This window comes from Nanorana parkeri, unplaced genomic scaffold (assembly GCF_000935625.1).
Source record: "Nanorana parkeri isolate BGI_ZX_2015 unplaced genomic scaffold, ASM93562v1 scaffold781, whole genome shotgun sequence".
Lineage (NCBI taxonomy): Eukaryota > Metazoa > Chordata > Amphibia > Anura > Dicroglossidae > Nanorana > Nanorana parkeri.
In genome coordinates, this window is record NW_017307049.1 from 267,889 (window position 1) to 281,257 (window position 13,369).

The following is a 13,369-nucleotide window of genomic DNA, read 5'->3' on the forward strand; positions in this document are numbered from 1 at the left end:
AAGGGAGCCGTGGGTGACTCTCTGCAGGAACAGATTCGAGAAGTGAGCGAGCGCCAGTATGTGTTCTCTCACTTCCCGATCTATTGAGCCGACCTGTGTCAGTCTCATTGCCACACGTCGGCTCCAACTATGAGGATGAGTGATTTTCCGTAGATAAGCCTTAAATTCATCACAATATAAAACCACTCTGATAAATATTAGTATTTTACACGAGAGAAACAATTGCAACTATGAGGTAATCAGGTAACATTTCCTTCATTTCACAAATCCTGCAAGGAAGAAGAAGAACATATTCACACACACGTTTCTCTATCTACCCCACAAACCAACCTGCAAATGCCAAATAGAGAGAGAGAGTGAGACTTGTGGCAATACCAAGACACAAAAATATCCCACATTGTATTTTTTCTATACAACGAGCCGTTACATCATTTACAGAATTACCTGTAACAATATATCATTTATATCACAGAGAATCCTGCACATGTAACTTTTCATGCAACGCGTTTCTCGGAGCAGAGCTCGCTTTTTCAAGCATCGTAAAGACAATCTCATCAATCAAATCAGTTGTAAATGATACAAAAGTCTTTCAGACATCGATGGATAATATCATACAGAACCCCAACCAACACGGGGGTTCAACTCAGCAAAGTCCAAGCAAGATACACCAGGCCTCCAGAACCTTCCGTGTTAGAGCTGAACTCCAGGAAAACACATCAATACACAGATGAGATGCATATCATCAGGGCCGGATTTACTCTCCCTGCCGCCACAAGACCAGGTTTAATGTAATCCAGTAAGGGGAGAAGCATGGCAGCTGTCAACACTTTCCTTCTTCCGAAAATGCCAGTTGCCTGGCTTTTAAGCTGCCCCTCTGCTTCCAACACTAAGGGGTCTATTCACAAAAGGTTGAAGAGTTTGGAGAAGGCAGGAGAAGTGAACAATCTAGGCCAAAATAGATGATTTGGAAAAATTCTCAAATTCAGCTCACTTTCCACATCAGCTATGTTGTCCTAGATTGTTCCCTTCTCCTGCCTTCTCCAAACTCTTCACCCTTTTGTGAATAGACCCCTAAGGGTTTGAATTAAAAAACATTTGCACAGCCCTTGCCTGTGCAAATGAGATTTACAGCGCTGTATGGCCACTAGATGGAGCCAAAGAGGAATTTTCCTTTTGCTCCTCAGCTCCATCTAGTGGCCATACAGAGCTATGCAAATGGTTTAATGGTTTAATAAATCACATCGAAGTCCATCACACTCATGATCGATATATAGATCTGAGATTCATAGGCGGATGCTGCCGTGACTGAGGAAGGCACCACATGTAATCAGTGATGAAGAAGAAGTCACCGGCACACCAGTCTCCACACTACTATTCCATCTTTATTGATTTTGGATAGTCATAACATCAGAGAACCAAACGGATTCCTTCATCAGGCAAACAGATGACATCACTTGGCCTGATGAAGGAACCCATTTGAATCCAAAACGTTGGTTTTCAATGTGATGCTATGGCTACCCAACGTCAATAAAGACGGAATGGTAGAGCGGAGACTGGTCTGCTGGTGACGTCTTCTTCTTCAGTAGAGTAGGGAAGTGTTAGAACCCCCAGAGGTCTGAAAATCCAAAAGCTTTTCATATTGATATCTGTTCACAAGAAGACAACACAGAACAGCCAATGCGTTTAAGGGGGGGTTCAAAGGTCTCCCCTTTCTTCTACCAGACAAACATCAAAACATATGAATTCTTATATTGATTTGATTGGTACACCAACTTCTAGATATACAAAAAAGTTCATAAAAACCGAAACAAGTGTTCAGACAAAATCCAATCATATATAAATATACAAATGGTGACACAATTCATATCAAAAACCAATAAATCCAATAAAACAAAAGAGAATATTCAATTAAAACAGATAATATTATTAATGTGAAAAAACAGATCTTGTTTCAAACTGGGCAAAATAATAATTTCATCATTTAAATCTTCAAAAATAACCATAATAATATAGATAATAACACGCACTGGGAATTAATTAGAATCAGGAATACATTGTGAATAAATAGAAATAATCCCTAAACCATAGCAATAGCTGGCAATACCGCCGTGCACTAAAACCGAACCTACAGAGCAAGGCTGCAACACAATGGCCAACGGTTTTTATTATCCCTGTTGGGGAGAATTACCCCGACCATTGTCCTGGTGGCCCATACCTCAAAGAAGTTCTGGTGACCATTACCTCAAAGAAGTTCTGGCAACCATTGTTCTGGTGACCATTACCTCAAGGAAGTCCTGGTGACCATTGTTCTGGTGCCCATTACCTCAAGAAAGTCCTGGTGACCATTGTCCTGGAGACCCTTACCTCAAAGAAGTTCTGGCGACCATTGTTCTGGTGACCATTACCTCAAGGAAGTCCTGGTGACCATTGTCCTGTTGACCCTTACCTCAAGGAAGTCCTAGCGACCATTACCTCAAGGAAGTCCTGGTGACCATTACTTTAAGGAAGTCCTGATGACCATTGTCACCAGGGCTGAAAAGAAAGGAACTAACAATTTTAGGTTGTCACTGGAACAGTAACAGACGGAAAATTCACTGCTTTGGAGAGAGTTCCTCTCACCTCCATCTATGCTTCAAGACAAGAAGTATGGAACATTCTCCCCAACTGGACTCAGGCACAGGAATAGAGGAACAATCTTCCAATTATGACACTTGGTCCAGTACTGAGAGAGGATTTCCCCTGCTTTGGAGAGAGTTCCTCTCACTTCCTATTATGCTTCAAGACAGGAAGTATGAAAATATCTCCCAACGGGACAAGATTAGAGGGAAAATCTGTCAATTAGAACACTTGGTCCAGTGACAGTTGTCTAAGAGAGGATTTCCCTTACTTTGGAGAGATTTCTTCTCACTTCCGGCTATACCCTGAGACAGGAAGTTTGGAAAAATCTCCCCAGTGGTAGACAGGAATGGAAGGAAAATCATCTAATGGTGACACTTGTTCCTGTGACAACGGAATGAGAGGATTTGCCTTCCTTTGGGGGGATTTCCTCTCACTTCCTCGACACAGAAAGTAGGGATGCAGCGGTACTGGTTTTTCGGTATCGAGTACCGATATTTTTTTTTCGATACCGAAAGTTCCATTAAGGAAGCGAGGCGGCAAGTAATGACTTGCCACTCGGCTTCCCGATTAGCAGGGGAGCCATCTCCACGCTCCCTCGTCACCAGGTGACGAGGAAGCGAGAAGCCGGCTTTTTGGCCAATCAGAAAGCCGGGGTGTGTGTAATGACACGCTGCCCGGCCTCCTGATTGGCCGCGAGGCTGGCTCCATGCTCCATAGTCACAAGTGATCAGGAAGCTGGGCAGCGTGTAATGACTCGCTACCCGGCTTCCTGATACCAGAAGCTCAAGTATCGGGCTTGGCATCAGAGCATATGGCGGAGTACGAGTACTCATCCAAATACTCGACATTGGCACCGATACTAGTGACGAGGGAGCATGGAGCCGGCTTCCCAGCTAATCAGTATCGGTACATCGCTAACAGAAAGTAGGGAAAAATCTCCCCAGTGGGAAAAAAAAATACAACACCGGCTTTATTCATTCTTTACTTTATCTTTATCCAAAAAAACAGTCTTTAGATATACTTTAACCTTTTCAAGAAAACATTGTGAACACAACATATATACACAATGCAAGATGCATTGACCACTTCCTGATTTGTCCTCCAATACTCCAAGTTCTTGCATTTGAAAGCATAAAAAATCCCCCACAACTACTCCCATCATCCACGTATCATGGCACGGTATGCTGGTACATATGGCTGTACTCACCCGATGATGGCTCTATATCCTTCCTTGTAGTGTCTTCTAGTGTTCAAAGCCCAGACCAGCATCAAAACTACAACACAAACACAAGAGCAAAATTAATCATCAGTCCTTCAAGTGGAACGTTCAGTAGCTTTTCATTGTTCTGGATGCTCCCTTACTTTGGAGAAATGTCTACTCACTTCCTGCTGTGTCCTCATCTCCCTAGTGGCATACAGCAAAAATGAACTCAGCAGTGGTTTTAACCAGCCATACTCTGCCATACTCTGTCCAAACTACAAAAAACAAACATTATGGCCCCGGTCACAGCAAAGTCAGTTGAAGCGTAACTTGAAGCTTCACCATAAGCACTATACAGCAAGATTTCCATTTTATTCGATGGTCCCCATTCACACCTGAGTGTAGGATGGCTTGTAGCTTCAAGCTCATTGCTTGAAAAAGAACATGAGCCTTTTTTGGGGCAGAGCTGCACATTTTGGCCATAATAGACTTCAATGTCCAATCACCTGATGACAGAAACAAGTGGGAAACCCCACTTTGGACAGCAGTCTGTAGCACCTTAAAGCCAAACCTAGCATCAGCAGATGTCCAAACCTCCACCTGGTAGAACTTGGTGAACAGAACAAACCTGAAATACACATGCTTGATGCTGAAAAGCCCAAGAAACACTCACTAAATTACCATAGATCTACCATACACCCTCAGTAGAGAGGAGACACTCATCAACTAAGGACGCTAGCAAAAAATTGAGGATTTCCTGGACTGTGAGGCATTAAATGAGGGTCCTCTGGTCAGTGTCCAATCACCTGATGATACCTGCATATTGCCCAGTCGTCTCTGAAGCTGCCTGTGTCCTGTACTGTTCTCCAAGAAACCAATTTTACTGGCAAGTTAAAAAAAAATCCTATTTTTCTTGCTCGGACAGTACAGAACAGAGACTATTCAGAGATGACTGGGAGGTACCCAAGCAATAAAACAGAGGGGTGGGCAACACAGCAAAACAAAAACCAAAAGGCCAGCATACCAGAATCAATGGGGAAACCCCAACTTGGAAAGCAGCCTGGGGCAGATGTCCAAACCTCCACCTGTTAGAGCTTAGTGAACAGAACACCAGGTACCGGCCTTGCAAACCTGATGTCGAAAAGCCCAAGAAAAACTCACAAAACTACCACACATTCTCAGTACAGAGGAGACACCCATCACCTAAAAAACTTAATGAGGGTCCTCACAGCTATGGTCACTGTCCAATTACCTGATGATACCTCCATATTACTCAGTCATCTCTGAATCTGATGCACATGCTTGATGTCAAAAAGCCCAAGAAGAACTTACGAAACTACCATCATTTACCATACACCCTCAGTAGAGAGGAGACACCCATCACCTAAGGACACTAGGACAAAACTGAGAGTTGGAAGGAGTTAAATGAGGGTCGTTACAGCTCTTGCCAGTGTCCAATCACCAAATGATACCTGCATATTACCCATATTAGTCATCTCTGAATCTGCCTGTGTCCTGTACGATTAAGAAATGGTTTGGAGATACATATACTCTAAAGTGTACGTTCAACCAACACGTTTGTCCTAGTTTTGGATAAACAAGGAAAGGGTCAGCACCTCTGCTGGGTTTTTACAGTTATCCATGGGTCAGTTAGGGAGGTACTTTACATCTCTACTTACCCCTGGATAACAGTGAAAACTTGACAGTTCTAATTAGGGATGCACCAATACTAGTATTGGTATCGGTGCCAATACCGAGTATTTGGGCGAGTACTCGTGCTCGCCCAACTGCTCCGATACCTTCCTCGATACTGGAACTTCCGGTCAGAGGGAGATATCCCCTGATGGGCAGTGCCACGAGGGAACATGGAGCTGGCTTCCCGGCCAACCAGGAAGCTGGGCTGACTCGCAGTCTGGCTTTCTGATTGGTCGGGAAGTCAGCTCCAGGCTGTTTGGCCGGCTTGATGCTGATTGGCTGGGAAGCCGGCTTCCCAGGCAATCAGAATCGATCCGGCCAAACAGCATGGAGCCGACTTCCTGGCCAATCAAAAAGCCTGATGGCGAGTAATGACCCACCTCCTGGCTACATGATTGGCCGGGAAGCTGGCTACATGCTGATTGGCAGGAAAGCCAGCTTCCTGGCCAATCAGCATCCATCCAGCCAAACAGCTGGCTCGATGCTGATTGGCTGGGAAGCCGGCTTCCCAGCCAATCAGCATCGAGCCAGCTGTTTGGCTGGATGGATGCTGATTGGCCAGGAAGCTGGCTTTCCTGCCAATCAGCATGTAGCCAGCTTCCCGGCCAATCAGCATCGATCTGGCCAAACAGCATGGAGCTGGCTTCCCGGCCAAATAGCCAGCTCGATGCTACATGGCTGGGAATCCCGCTTCCCGGCCCAGCAGCATTGAGCCAGCTTCCCGACCAATCAGGAAGCCAGGAGATGGGTGATGACCCCCCTCCCGACTTCATGATTAGCCAATCAGCATCGAGCCAGCCAAACAGCATGAAACCGACTTCTTGAGAAGCTTCCAGATTGGCCGGGAGGCTGACTCCTTGATAACGGAAGTACCGGTATTGGAAATATAAATATCAGTGCTCGTACTCAATACCAAAAAAACGGTATCGGTGCATCCCTCGTTCTAATCCTCCCCACTATCTAAAAAGTGAAAAAAAGGAGGGAATCAGAATGTTTGAGGGGGGAGGGCAGAACAGAAGGGTCAACATTTCCCATTAGTTATGGGACATCTGCGTGCTATGCTGATTACTGTAACATCATTTGGCATTCTTATTGCTCTTTCATGGTGCGGAATATTGGCAGGGCTGGAGAGATCGGTGTTTGACCTGAGGACCGGCTGTGGCTTTGCTGAAGCAGATTTCTCTGGCTATGTCCTCTTCCCCCGGGGATTAGGGATTAATTAGGGTGGAGTTAAATGTGTCACAAAGAACGGGATAGTGTTACTTGCTTCAAAGGGGTGTATGGCAGTCCAGTATGTGGGGAATGAGAGGCATGTTTTATCAAGACCTCAAAATAAAATCGAGGTAATTAGTAGATCTGCTGAATGGGAGCTGGAGCAGTGATGGCCAATAAACAACATCCCCCCTCATGTACTGCTCACGTTATATTTGACTTAAATGGAATGCACAGGGGGGCGGCTAGCCGATCTCTAACTTAGTTTTATTTTTATCTTATAAAATTGGGCCAAAAAATAACGGAATGACTCAGAAGTGCAATAAATCTCCCATACCAGGCAGTGCTGGACTTTCTTCTTAGAAAGCCAAGAACTCTTGGCAAAATGAATGTCGCGGGTTCACCGTGTTATAAATGTTAATCTGTAAAATAATACGTTGATACTAAAAATCTATAAAAAAACAAATCTTTACACTGTAATTCTTACAAGAAGAATGCATGAAATGTAATATGAACACAGGAAAGACTCCGACAGTCTCTTTTTATTCCACATTCTGGTCTATTTATATTTCACGGTTCGGGGAGGCGACCTTGCTGTTTTTTCCTAACTGCAGCATATAAAAGTCGGGTCACTGGGCTGGCTCTGATGCATGACGGGGCTGTTTCTGTCTCAGAAGTGGATGGACATGAATGCACATTCTTTGGCAGGTAAGCCTGTTTTGACTGGAGTTCAGCTGAAGTTTAATCTGCTTGTATTCTGCCTTCCCTGGGTCCCCAATCCCCAAATTTTTTAAATATTACCTTTCTGTTTTAATTCCATGGTTACTCCATCTTTATTTCCATCCTTATTTTAGTCCTAGTGACGTCATCACTGGGTCTATAAGCTGTTCTATACAATGCAGGCAGATCATGGCTGGTGGGAGGGGCCAGCAGGGTGCTGTACAGAGCTTCCTGAAAATATCACAGTATCTGCCTCAGTACTCATTTCAAAAGCCTTCAGCCCTGATGGAAGCAGTGGGCTGGCTCTTGGGTGGAGTTATGTAAATATCAAAATGCCTTGATGGGTGGATGTTGGTCTGGAGAAGTGGGCGGTTCTAGGCAGGCTTTATTTGCATGCAGACTGATCTAGGTAACGCCCACATGTGACGCTGGGCCTCCACAATTGGTAGAACTGAAATCTAATGAATGAAAGGGATGGGCTTGGGACAGTGATGATGCTGGACATCCTCCAGCCAGGAAATGACGCGGGCTGTATGTGACTTGCTGCAGCTTCTAATGTACATTGTGAGAAGCTCTCAGTGTGCAGTGACATCAGAGGAAGAGGAGAGGAGCCGGTACAACTGTGCAAGACTGGAGGGAAGGATGGAGGTCAGATAGAAGACTGAAGGGAAGGATGGAGGTCAGATAGAAGACTGAAGGGAAGGATGGAGGTCAGATAGAAGACTGAAGGGAAGGACGGAGGTCAGATAGAAGACTGAAGGGAAGGATGGAGGTCAGATAGAAGACTGAAGGGAGGTCAGATAGAAGACTGAAGGGAAGGATGGAGGTCAGATAGAAGACTGAAGGGAAGGCCGGAGATCAGATAGAAGACTGAAGGGAAGGAAGGTAGCAGTGGCGTAACAATCACCATAGTGACCCAGGCGGCCGCTATGGGGCCTGGAGATCAGTGGGGCCCGGCCAGGACACTCCCCTGATGCTGTGCGGGCCGCCTGGGTCGCTATGGCATCTCAGGCTGCTGCCTGTCACTGGCGGGTGTGAGGAGGAACGTGTCGCTGTTAGATCACCGACGACCTGTAAGTGATCTGTGCAGTGGCGCATTTCTCCTCACAGCTGCTGCTGAGTCAGTGACAGCCAGCACCTGTGAAGGAGGAAGGCTGGGCCCGGTGTCAGAAGCGGAGGAGGAGGTGGGACCGACGATGGAAGAGGAGGTGGGGCCCTGCGATGGACGAAGCAGGCCTGCCAGCGACCATGGAGGCGGACAGCGGATCAGGGCTGACAGGTAAGAGGTGTGCAGCCCACCTGAAACCCTGCAGAGCCCACCATAGAGAGTCTATGGCGGGCTCTGCAGTGTCACTCTCAGGTGGGCTGTGTGGGATATCAAGTGGGCTCTGCAAGCGCATTCCTGGAAATCACAGGGCCCCATACAAAATTTTGCTATGGGGCCCTGTGATTTCTAGTTACGCCCCTGGGAGGGAGGTCAGATAGAAGACTGAAGAGAAGAACGGAGGTCAGATAGAAGAGAAGGCTGAAGGGAAGGACGGAGCTCAGCCGTAAGTGGTCTATAAATGTCACCATACACATCAACAGATGCCTTAGGTGCACATATTTTGAATCAATAACTTTATTTTTGTTGGCGATGAGTTTAAACTTCATACACTTCAATAGAATTGTGGAAATGGACGTCTCTCATGAAAGACAATACTCGGGTGAATTATGTCCTCTTGTATAATAAAAGGGTGAGCTCTCTGCATCTAGCCGGGCCGTGCATTATTGCATGGTTTACAGGCATTTAACGTGGCGCTCCTCCGGGGTCAAGTGATGTGAAGTGCGTCTTTTATGGGTGGCGCAGGGATGCGCGCACGAAGATGAAGACTTGGAGGGTAATGGGTTTGTATTAAGCATAATCCTCGCCGCTTTTTCTGTCTGCACAAGAGAAAACATCTGGTCGTTTTTAGATTCCCCTCGGATTCCTGACTTCAAAGAGAGTCATAAAGAATAACAAATACATGTACTGGCATTAAGGAGGGGAGAGAAAAAATACAGCGGCAGGAGCGACTGGTGAAAACTGTCCTTATATGACTTCTGGTGACAACGCTGCGGGCCCAACGGGGAGGTAGAAGCCTGCTCTAGATTATCTGCGTAGTTGTATATACATCAGAACCCTACAGAGGATATATCAATACCAGAGCAGACTCGTGGGCTCTTTACAAGGACTTTACAAGTGTATACAAATATTACAAACATTGATTTAAAAAAACACAATAAAACTTTTGTGAAAGAAAAGAGCTGAGCTATGGCTTTGACTTTGCACCTCTGCAGAGAGACTGCTGCTTCTAGGTCCTTCTTTGCAGCATGCTGGAAGGGGTCAGGGCTTTTAACCCTTCCCTACTCTATCCCAAACTAAAAGAGTTGCTTGGATTGCTCATGTTGCCATCTTGTGCGCTTTCACTGCTGCTCTCCCTGCTTGTGCAGGGTGACTGGTCTTGTCTCTGCCCCCTCCTGTAATAAACACCGGTCACTGCTGCTCTCTCTTCTTGTGCAAGGTGACTGGTCTTGTCTCCGCCCCCTCATGTAACAAAGACTGGTCACTGCTGCTCTCTCTGCTTGTGCAGGGTGACTGGTCTTGTCTCTGCCCCTCCTGTAACAAAGACTGGTCACTGCTGCTCTCTCTGCTTGTGCAGGGTGTCTGGTCTGGTCTCCACCCCCCCCCCACTCCCACAGCTCTGCTCTCTGTACAGGCTCTGTACAGCACAATTATGATGTCACCACTACTGTTACAAGGGTGGCCACATTGCTCCTCCATAGAGTGGAGCCACCCTAAGACAGGAAGTATGTCACCTGTCACCCGGTGAAAATAAAGGGGAAAAAAAAAGACTACAAAAGAGAACACTAATGCAGCCACCACATCTAAGGACTGGCAAGCTGCAATATATTGCGCGTGGGTTTTTGGGTTTATATATACCTTAAACACCGGAACCTGCATATGTGCACATACAAATGGAAAGAGCCTTGAAATACAACCTAGAGAGTCTGGAGCGGCCTCGTTCCAAGAGAAGCGATGCTTTTAAGGCCATTTGTAGAAGTCACAGCTGCCCTATTAGGGAATCCGTGCCAAAAATGTGTTCTGACAAATGTGACATTGTCATATGAAAGCCACACAGTCTTATTCATAAGTCATAACAAGAGCGGGATTGAAGGCTGGGCTCAAATAAGAAAAGGTATGAAAGCAACATGTGCTCATCTTATGCCAGCAAGGGCCTTCGCCATGCAGAGAGCGCCAGCCTGCGTTACGCGCCTGCCAGGCCGGTCTGCCTGTGATGGGGGAAGACGTCTGTGTCATGCTGGAATGGGTTCATGGCAGTATGGTGCTACTACCCAAAATAATATTCCTTTCTAAAAGGGATCTTAAAGGGTAGACCTCAGCAAATCGGATACTTCAGCTACGGGTGGACGCTGCAGTCTGTTATGTCTCTGGAAGTCATGTCTGTGGCTGTATAAGTGCAATGCCTCATGGGACTTGTAGTTTCACCTTAGCTGGAGGGAAGACGTTTGGCTACCCCTGCTATGAAGTGTAATCCTCCACTGGCCTCTTTCATGGGCCTTTATAAGCTGAACTCCACACAACCAGCTTTATATATGGCAGCTGATGGACCTGCCAAAGGGTTTGTATTTCTGTCAATACAGCCCTACGGTTTACACAGCTCTGCCACGCAGCATAGCCGTGTCTAGCTGGAGACCTGATTTTTCTCTGCTGCAGTTAAGTAACACTTACAGGTCTTGTTCCTCCCCCAGCCTGTTACTGGCCTGGAATTAATTTGTTCTGAATTAAAAAAAGCTAGCTGGATGACCAGCGAGATGTCTTGAAGAAAAATACAGCAAGTCCAATTGTTATTATTTATTTTTAACAGATATATCGCTCTATGATGCCTTTTTTATGGTTACAGAATTATACTTGAGTTTGTATCTTGTTTTTCTCACAGTTATCCAACACCTACGGGGATCAGTAGATCCCGGATAACTGTAGTTTCTGGTTGCTTGATAGTTAATAGTAACTCTCAAGCAGTTAGACCCCCCCCCCCCCCACCCCCCCTTATTCATCTCTTGGCTAGATTCCACAGCCAGCAGGTGAATGTAACCAGCAGGCAGTGGGGAGGAGCAATAGCCAGCCTGCTATTCCCTATTGCAATAGCAGCCTGGCTAATGCCCCTGCCCACTGAGCAGAGGAGCGGACCTGAAAGAGAAAGTTCTCTTTGCTGTCCGCTCCTCTGCTCAGTGGGTGGGTTCAAAAGCCTACCTGCTATTGCAATTTGAAATGCCAATAGCAGGCTAGCTATTGCACCTGCCCACTGAGCAGAGGAGCGGACCTGACAGAGAACATTCACTCTCTGCGGTCTGCTCCTCTGTTCAGTGGGTGGGTTCAATAGTCAGCCCGCTATTGGCTATTGCAATTTGAAAATAGCCAATAGCAGGCTGGCTATTGCACTGAGCAGAGGAGCAGACCTGACAGAGAATGTTCTCTCTGCAGTCCGCTCTTCTACTCTGAAGCAAGTTCAATAGTCAGCCTGCTATCGGCTATTGCAATTTGAAAATAGCCAATAGCAGGCTGGCTGTCGCTCCCCATTGTTTACATTCTGCTGCCAATTGCGGAATCTAGCCGCCAGCCAGCAGCACGATGTAAACAAATAATTTCATTAGCAACCAAACAAATGTAGTTGCTTACAAAAGATTTTTGGGCGTGCACCAAGTAACCGACAATTTCTTAGTGTGCATTAAAGGGTTATTAAACCCTCTGGTTTTTTTTGCATATATCTACTGCTACCAAGCTAGCAAGCAGTAGACATATGCAAAAACTTTTTAAAAATGCTTTAAAAGGGGTTAAAACTTACCTGTGTCTTCGCTGCGCGCTCCAGGCCGAAAATCTGAAAAATCTCGGGCGGCCGCAAAGGAAATTGGGGCAGGCGCATGCGCAGTTCACATTTGTGGCCGGGAGACGAGGAGAGACACAAGGTAAGTCTATGGACGCGTCCACCTGCACAGACACGGTGGGACAGGAAATGCCAGCGAGGACAGAGGAGTCGGCGCTGGATCGGAGACCAGCAGCAGCGCTGGGGGGACAGATGAAAAGGACAGGAAAGAAGAAGATGATCGGATTAAGAGACGTCATTTAAGGTAAGTGCTTACACTAACATTGGGGGGAGGGGGAAAAAATTATACTTTAATACTGGGAGATATGTCCTCCATGTATTTTTTGCCAGTTGCTTGAGAGTGTCGGTTGCTTGAATGCCGGATAACGGGAAGTTTACAATATATATGTTTAATTTGTATAATAAACTTTATAATATTTAAAAACGCTTTGGTAATGATATTAAAAGACGCCATCATATATTTAACTTTGGGCTTTGGTTCCTCTTTAACTACAAAAAAAACAAAAGCCAAAAAAAAGGTTCCAATTAAACAAACATTAAACAAATAAAAGCGCGCGGAGCGATGAGAAATATGACGGTGCGGAACCCATCGTAAGTCATCCGTGGTCAGAGCGCAGTCAGTTCCTTCCTAGCAGCATTAAGTAACCAGAAGCACTTCCCGCTGCTCGGGGCCTAGGACGAGGCGCAGAGTAAATCCGCTCTGTGCAGTGTGTAATTCTTTAGGCCTGCAGATTAACACTACAATGAGCCTCTCCCCACCTCCTCCCCACATCCCAGTCACTTGTAGTTGTGCAAGGAGCTTTAAATAGAACAAGAGTTTTCTAAGGTCAGCGCGCTCAGGCGGCCCGGGCCTGGAATGCGGCTCTGGATATTTTCAGCCGTGTATGCAAACAGTCTATACGTTGAGCTACTATGTATAGCTGGGAAATAGAAAACATGTGCTGCCGCCGTTATGAATGAATGAGTAGAAGCTGGCGGGGATTACCGCCGGGCCTGT

General features: G+C 46.1%; 1 protein-coding gene across 1 annotated transcript in view; it reads right to left on the minus strand.

The window, feature by feature from the left end:
* The window catches only part of ZBTB20 (zinc finger and BTB domain containing 20), a gene marked incomplete at its 3' end in the record, with an annotated part of 528,739 nt that overhangs the window by 264,060 nt on the left and 251,310 nt on the right, over positions 1 to 13,369 (minus strand). The window contains exon 3 of the mRNA XM_018564788.1: positions 3,827 to 3,893. The remainder of the gene's footprint in view (positions 1 to 3,826; positions 3,894 to 13,369) is intronic.